An 8442-nucleotide genomic window follows, 5' to 3' on the forward strand; every position below is an offset into this window, starting at 1 on the left:
GGAGCATCTGGATGCTTCCCGTGGCCCTCGTGCTTGGGGAGGCGAAATTTTCTGTCTTTACCCCCAGTGAAGCACCCGGGATGGGTGTCACTGTGGGCCCCTCCTTTCTCGCTTGGGACTGTGGAGTGACAGATTTGGTCTGAAGGACTCCAGATGATCTTTTGACCAATCACCGTGTGTTTAGAATTAACACACGTACTCAGGGATCAGTAGGACATGAGAGCACCGAGAACAAGACGCAACCAATTACGGGGGCTCCTGTCCACAACACAAGCATCGGACTTGCGAGTACGGAGCAGACGCTTCCAGCTACAGCCTCATACTGTACGCATGGAAAGAGCCTGACTGCTGCCCTGGCAGCCGAGACTCAGCGCCCATCTGCCATCGCCTCTCAACCTGCTCCCTGAGGGAGGGGAGCCACAACCTCCCGACACACAGCTGTTGATCTCTGGGTCCTAGTTATAAACTTTCGCCGTGACGTATAATGACGTTGTTTAACGAGCGATGACGTGCATTAACTACCATTGACGTCAATGGACGTCATTGACGTGCATTGACGTCATAAAGTGCTCCCTCAAAGTTTATAAGAGGACCCACTAGAGACTGATTTTTCTTAACTAACAATTTCTCTTTCTGTTTCCCCAGGTTCAAATTAGAAGGATCTCCTAAACCACCAGACCTTTAGGTTGAATCAGGTCAACCACCAAGGTACCGAGGTAACTAGGTATAAGTAGGTAACAATCTCACACTTAACTTGTATTTTATAGCTTAACGAAATGCTCCAGTGGTGCAATTGGTTAGCACACAGTACTTATAAGACAGTACACTGTAGAGCAATGCTGAGGTTGTGAGTTCAAGCCTCACCTGGAGCATATCTGGTGATAAGTTCTTGAAGTTACAATATTAGAGCTGGTCAGAGACATGATAAGAACAGTGCAGATTGTGATTAGAAGTCAATTAGGTAAGCTATAGAGCACAGTAAAGCTATGGAGATAAGCCTTCTAAACCTCTAAGGCGCCGTTTACACATACCCGGGTATTTTGAAAAACGCATATTTTCTAACCTTCGTTTTAAAAAAAAAACCCGTGCACACAGCCCCGTTTTTAAAAAAAACCCCGTCTACATTGATCCGGAGAAATACGCTATCAGGAGCTGTTAAATTACGCCAAGCCTGACGGTGGCAGTGTTAGAACAATGAGAATTCCACACAAGCCAATCAGAAGCCTAATAGAGAACCGCTGACAGGCAATTTTCTTCACAACATCAACAGAAGCGCGCATGTGAGTACTCTCACCCTGGATGTGCGGGCGTAGCAGTTCTGCTAGGGAAAGGAGTGAAAATCGTGACATCCTGAAATTTTCCCTCCATTCCTCCGGGACAACAAAGCCATTTTCAAAATTTTCCCACCATAAAGCAGTCCGTCCGGGTCTAATCCAGAATCGCCGTCGCTGGCGGTGGTATGGCCGGGCTCTGTCTGCCAACAGAAGCTCCGCAATTGTTGCCCTCCGCGCCGTAATGTGCCTTTGTTGTTCAATACTTTGTATGACTGTAATTTTCAAAATCACACAAGCGAGTATAGCTCTCAACAAAATAAATGCTGCTAGTACCTCCATGCTTGCCAGATAAACAATGAATGGCGTTATCCTGCCACTATGGTGGATACGGGCGGGGCTCTGTACTATGACGACAACTCCGCATTCCATTCTGAAAACTCCGTTTTCGTCTTTCAACCAGTTTACACACAAACGCTAAACGGAGTTTTTAAAAAATCTCCACTTTTGCCGGAGTTTTTTTTTAGCTTCGTTTTCGGAGGAAAAAACTCCGTTTGTGTGTAAACGAAAGGCACAAACGAAGGGAAAGGTCTTCGTTTTTCAAAATACCCGGGTATGTGTAAACGGCACCTAAGCCTTCTAAATCAGAGGTCTTCAACAGGGGGTCTGCGACCCCCAGGGGGTCCGCGGAGGTACTGCAGGGGGGTCGCGAAATCTTTGGTTGATTAGACGATTTAAAAAAAAAAAAAAAAAAATTTATTTTTTTTTATTTTTTTTTCCAGTTTTTTTCTCACAAATTGTGTGCAAACATGTGCCATCCACAGATGGTTTGAGGATTCATTGTCCCATCTACATGCAAACACTCTGGAGTCTAAATCCCGCCGGCAGGATTTTTTTACACATCTCCAAAAACACATCTGTAACTCTGTGAGTTTTTGTCATTCAAACATATAAGTGACACCATTAAAAACCTTGAAACTTCTAGTTTTCAAATATATATATATTAAATAAATTATATAGGTGGCCCTTTTTAAAGAGAGTGAACAAAAATCTTTGGATTTTCTGTAGTCTCAGACTGCAGCAGCTTCCTAGGCCACACCTATCACTATTCACATGTAAAGTACCAGGTGATTGAGTGGCTATTCACAGGTGAGAACATGCCCCATTCAGGCTACGGCTACACGGAAACGAAACGAGTTTTTTTTTTAAAACGGGTACGAAAATTCTTGCAACCACACAGCAACGCTGCGGTAAAGACTCAGGTCCAGACGAAAACGGATGAAAACGATGAAACGATGCAGTACACACGCCACTGTGTCACGCCACACTGTGAGACAATAGAGAAGTCTCACAGCGTCAACGTTTGACTGACGCAAAAACGTTTTCGCTGTAATAATGGAAACGAAACGGCCTCGTTTTCAAACTTTCCCACTCTGGAACCCGTTCTCAAAAACTATCGTTTTGGGGTAGTGGGAACGCCGGCTCCGAAACGATAAGAAAAAGTATCGTTTACAGTGAAAAACGTTTTTGTGTAGCCGCAGCCTCAGCCAGCATGTGGGGGAAGGCAGCAATGTCCTGCCAGTGACAGACAATTATCACATGGAGAGTGACAGGGGGGGGGGGAATCAGGGGTGTTACACACCCATCTAATTAGTATTCAACTAACAGAGACACTGTCTTGAGTTACAATTACTTTTTTACAGTTTGTGTGAAAACAAAAAAAACATTTCTGACTGCACTTTTTACTTTTATGCAGCCAACACTTTTGTTTACAAGGTTCAACCTTCAAAAGTCTTGGCTAGATATATTTATAGTGTGTTTTCTTGCACTGTTTGAAGACCTCTAAAACTTGTTTTTTTGTACAGTTGTGTTTCCCCTCAATTTAAATAAAACTTGTTTGTATTACATTCACTTCAATGTCATATTGTTTTTTGTTAGGCTTTTCAGAACACAACCATATATGTCACTTTTGCATTGATGTTTACAGTTAGTTGAAATAATTAAAAATGTCAAGGTGGTGACAACTGCCTCAAAGTTTCTGAAAAAGCCTTAGACTCCAGGGGGTTAAAGTTAAAATCTGTGGATTATTTGAATAGCTCAGTGTTGTATGCAAGATGTTTGTTTATAAATGGCAGTGGCACTGCCACCCTGTACCTTGCACATGTTTAAAATAAAAACATGAATATATTAACTTGTGTATTATTTGAATAGCTTAGTATTGAATGTACAATAACAGAGGACCTATGTTTATACACGGCACTAGGCCCCGTTAAATATAAAACACAATTGTATGCCATATAAATAGTAGGGGGTCCCTGCTCCAACTCTCCATCAGTTTGGGGGTCCCTGGCCTGAAAAACGTTGAAGACACCTGTTGTAAATTAATTATTAATATTTTGCTAATATTATTGTCTAGTTATTTGTTTAGTTAATTACTTTGCTTTATAGGTTTAGTCTTTTTCTTTGATTTATTTACTGATATGATTTGAACACTTGGGGGCAGTAGTGCGCATAGGCACACCTGTATATAGGTAGGAAGTAGGTGGTGATCTTTGTAGGCACCTGGGTGATGGGCATATGGTTTTTTACCAGTGCGAGAAGGACCATGTTGTTTGCTCTTCTGGAACAAAAAAGAAACCAGCCTCAACTCAAAACTTCTGCCTGGAAATTGGACTATGTCTTGCCTGCGTACATTACCTGCCCATGGTGCCTGAAGTGTTCGTTTGATTTGCTTTAATTTAAGTTTTGTTTAATTTGTTTGACAAACGGCCAATACAATTGGGTCTGGTTAAAATAGATCTGATAAGTGGTGTTTGAGAAGCAAAGGTTTTATTGTAATGGCTACAAATGATCTGATTCTGCAAGATTCATTTGAAAAGGGAAGTGCACACTTTTTTTCCCCCTGATCATCAACGTGCCATAACATTGTAAAAGATCAGACATAAAAATGAATCTTCACCAGGCTTTAACATATGTATGACAAGCTCAGATGGACAGCTACAGCCTCATACTGTACGCATGGAAAGAGCCTGACTGCCGCCCTGGCAGCCGAGACTCAGCGCCCAGCTGGCCATCAAAGCCTGTTTGTGAGCGCACGATATTATATGTGTATGAACGTGTTGACATGCACGAGCGTGGGCTACAGATACTTAACTATAACTATTTACCAGCTCCTAGGTTACAGAAAAAGGAGAAAACACAGAATGTTCCACATGTGGAAACTGCTGTGTTGTGTCTCGCTTGGGTCTTACATGATGTAAGGAATGACACTCAGATCAGACAGCTTTCAGCTATGTGGCGCCATCTGGTGGTACAATATGATCCCTGCAAAGAACACAAAACCTCTGATCAATTAGTAGATTGCACCCAAACCTCAATTTATCAATCTGTTGTGATGCTTTATTGAGCCCACTGTACCCTGGCCTCTTTAACACACTCCTCCACCGAGTGGTTGTGAATCTTGAGAGGGCCGTCGTCCTGTAGCGGAGACCTGGAAGGCTGCAGGCCACAGATGACACTGCTGGGAGTTCTTCAGGTGGGATGGTGGCTGAAGGCCTGTGGACCAGGCTCAGCAAATACCGAAGGAGGATGAGAAGGACAGGCCATCTCAGTACGCTTCCTCTTCTGAGAAAGGTTTGCAGTGCTTGCTTGTACTTAAGTCACCTGGAGAAGGTCAGTAGAACCCACTTTCTGAACAACATGCTTTTACATTCCTACTCAGCAAAATGTAGAAAAGTTTCACTGTGGCCCCTTTGCCAGATCAAACAACTCTCATGGATTCTGTCCATTTCATCAGATTTTACAGATCAAACATCTATTTTGTTCTGCGTTTGGATGCAGGAAGACAAGCGATTGTCTTTGCTGTTGGAATATATTCAGTTAAGTCGTGACCTGTACAACCACACAGTGGACTGTGCTCAAAAGCATTCACTATCCTGTCTGGAACATAAACAAACATGTCTGATTAATACTGGGCATAATGCAACATTAAATTTTCCATCTACATGTGAGAATCAGATGTCTTACCTGGTCATACAGCAAGGACACTAACTGTGGGCCCTACTTGCAAATAGTTGACATATTATTAAAAGAAAAACTTCCGTGGACTTGTTTCCACACTTTAAGTCACTCACATTGTTAACCTGCAGGTTGAAATTGAAATATCAACATGATAAAGTCTGGTCTTTTTTTTGGCTTTTTATGAAAGTAATTATGAGGACAGATGATATACTGTAACAAATGTTACTTTTCAGAATGAAAAAAATCTGGGGATATAAAATTTATAAAAATGTAACTTTAACTTCTCTGTATTTTCAGTACAGTTCCACCTCACTGATGGTTGGTAAAGCCTCCACTGTAAAAAAAAAAAAAAAGAGAAAAGAAAACAGTCTATAAAGTGCTCAAATGACAGAGAAGGACCTTATTTCATCCTGAAAGAAAAAATGTGTTGTCATACCTGTTGTTTACTTACCTTTTCACAAAGTGTTCTATAGTTAAGAGATTAAGAAAATGTTTGGCAACATTTAATTTAGTGGGGGAGGGTGTTGAGACCTAGAGATAAAGTGTACCATTTGGTTTGCATTTCTGTGTTTTGCGCTGTTGTGCGTGTGATGTCATCAGCCGCCGCGGTGTAGCGGAGGTGTTGTTTTGTTTTACGTTTTACGTGCGTCTGCCTTCCGTGTGTCTGTGTCAGCTCGTCTGGAAAAACACATGTAAAACCGAACCGGGACAAATAAAGTTGCCAGAAGTATAACACAGAGTCATGTCTACTTGAGGGTGCAACAAGGGCAAACGCGAAAAGCATCCAGATGCTCCAAAAAGCTGATGGAGCATCTGGATGCTTCCCGTGGCCCTCGTGCTTGGGGAGGAGAAATTTTCTGTCTTTACCCCCAGTGAAGCACCCGGGATGGGTGTCACTGTGGGCCCCTCCTTTCTCGCTTGGGACTGTGGAGTGACAGATTTGGTCTGAAGGACTCCAGATGATCTTTTGACCAATCACCGTGTGTTTGGAATTAACACACGTACTCAGGGATCAGTAGGACATGAGAGCACCGAGAACAAGACGCAACCAATTACGGGGGCTCCTGTCCACAACACAAGCATCGGACTTGCGAGTGCGGAGCAGACGCTTCCAGCTACAGCCTCATACTGTACGCATGGAAAGAGCCTGACTGCTGCCCTGGCAGCCGAGACTCAGCGCCCATCTGCCATCGCCTCTCAACCTGCTCCCTGAGGGAGGGGAGCCACAACCTCCCGACACACAGCTGTTGATCTCTGGGTCCTATATAAATTTTCGCCGTGACGTATAATGACGTTGTTTAACGAGCGATGACGTGCATTAACTACCATTGACGTCAATGGACGTCATTGACGTCATAAAGTGCTACCTCAAAGTTTATAAGAGGACCCACTAGAGACTGATTTTTCTTAACTAACAATTTCTCTTTCTGTTTCCCCAGGTTCAAATGAGAAGGATCTCCTAAACCACCAGACCTTTAGGTTGAATCAGGTCAACCACCAAGGTACCGAGGTAACTAGGTATAAGTAGGTAATAATATCACACACAACTTGTATTTTATAGCTTAATGAAATGCTCCAGTGGTGCAATTGGTCAGCGCACAGTACTTATAAGACAGACACTGTAGAGCAATGCTGAGGTTGTGAGTTCAAGCCTCACCTGGAGCATATCTGGTGATAAGTTCTTGAAGTTACAATATTAGAGCTGGTCAGAGACATGATAATAACAGTGCAGATTGTGATTAGAAGTCAAATAGGTAAGCTATAGAGCAAGTAAAGCTATGGAGATAAGCCTTCTAAATTAATTATTGATATTTTGCTAATATTATTGTCTAGTTATTTGTTTAGTTAATTACTTTGCTTTATAGGTTTAGTCTTTTTCTTTGATGTATTTACTGATATGATTTGAACACTTGGGGGCAGTAAAGGGCATAGGCACACCTGTATATAGGCAGGAAGTAGGTGGTGATCTGTGTAGGCACCTGGGTGATGGGCATATGGTTTTTTACCAGTGCGAGAAGGACCATGTTGTTTGCTCTTCTGGAACAAAAAAGAAACCAGCCTCAACTCAAAACTTCTGCCTGGAAATTGGACTATGTCTTGCCTGCGTACATTACCTGCCCATGGTGCCTGAAGTGTTCGTTTGATTTGCTTTAATTTAAGTTTTGTTTCATGTGTTTGACAAACGGCCAATACAATTGGGTCTGGTTAAAATAGATCTGATAAGTGGTGTTTGAGAAGCAAAGGTTTTATTGTAATGGCTACAAATGATCTGATTCTGCAAGATTCATTTGAAAAGGGAAGTGCACACTTTTTTTTCCCCTGATCATCAACGTGCCATAACATTTTAAAAGATCAGACATAAAAATGAATCTTCACCAGGCTTTAACATATGTATGACAAGCTCAGATGGACAGCTACAGCCTCATACTGTACGCATGGAAAGAGCCTGACTGCTGCCCTGGCAGCCGAGACTCAGCGCCCATCTGCCATCGCCTCTCAACCTGCTCCCTGAGGGAGGGGAGCCACAACCTCCCGACACACAGCTGTTGATCTCTGGGTCCTATATAAACTTTCGCCGTGACATATAATGACGTTGTTTAACGAGCGATGACGTGCATTAACTACCATTGACGTCAATGGACGTCATTGACGTGCATTGACGTCATAAAGTGCTACCTCAAAGTTTATAAGAGGACCCACTAGAGACTGATTTTTATTAACTAACAATTTCTCTTTCTCTTTCCCCAGGTTCAAATTAGAAGGATCTCCTAAACCACCGGACCTTTAGGTTGAATCAGGTCCACCACCAAGGTATCAAGGTAACTCAGTATCAACCACAGATACAGTGTAATCTGTGTGTCTGTGTGTGCATGCTCCATCAGACAGCCTGGTTTCTGTGAGATCAGGTGTATGTGTTGTGTACGGAGCCCCTTGAGTCTTAAGGTGAAATATATTGGGGTGTCGAGAAAGCGTGCACCCGTTTTAAAAAGCGCGCTCTCATTTAACCAAACCGTGCTCTCCTTAAAATATAGCAAGCGCACGTTTACCTAAATCGTGCGCTCGAATTACTAATGTCGTGTACTCGCTGTAATACAGTCGTACTAACGTTATATCCCTCGTGAGCACAATTTACTGAAACGTGTCTTCACTT

At 42.7% G+C, this 8442-nt stretch overlaps 2 non-coding genes across 2 annotated transcripts; both read left to right on the forward strand.

Annotated features, from left to right (window-relative positions):
* The first annotated feature begins 778 nt into the window (after window positions 1-778).
* On the forward strand, window positions 779-872 carry trnai-uau (transfer RNA isoleucine (anticodon UAU)). Its single transcript has 2 exons — window positions 779-816; window positions 837-872. It is a non-coding gene; the product is annotated as a tRNA-Ile (tRNA).
* A 5991-nt stretch (window positions 873-6863) lies between these two features.
* On the forward strand, window positions 6864-6956 carry trnai-uau (transfer RNA isoleucine (anticodon UAU)). The gene is given in 2 exon segments: window positions 6864-6901; window positions 6921-6956. It is a non-coding gene; the product is annotated as a tRNA-Ile (tRNA).
* Window positions 6957-8442: the final 1486 nt, after the last annotated feature.

This window comes from Odontesthes bonariensis, chromosome 3 (assembly GCF_027942865.1).
Source record: "Odontesthes bonariensis isolate fOdoBon6 chromosome 3, fOdoBon6.hap1, whole genome shotgun sequence".
Lineage (NCBI taxonomy): Eukaryota > Metazoa > Chordata > Actinopteri > Atheriniformes > Atherinopsidae > Odontesthes > Odontesthes bonariensis.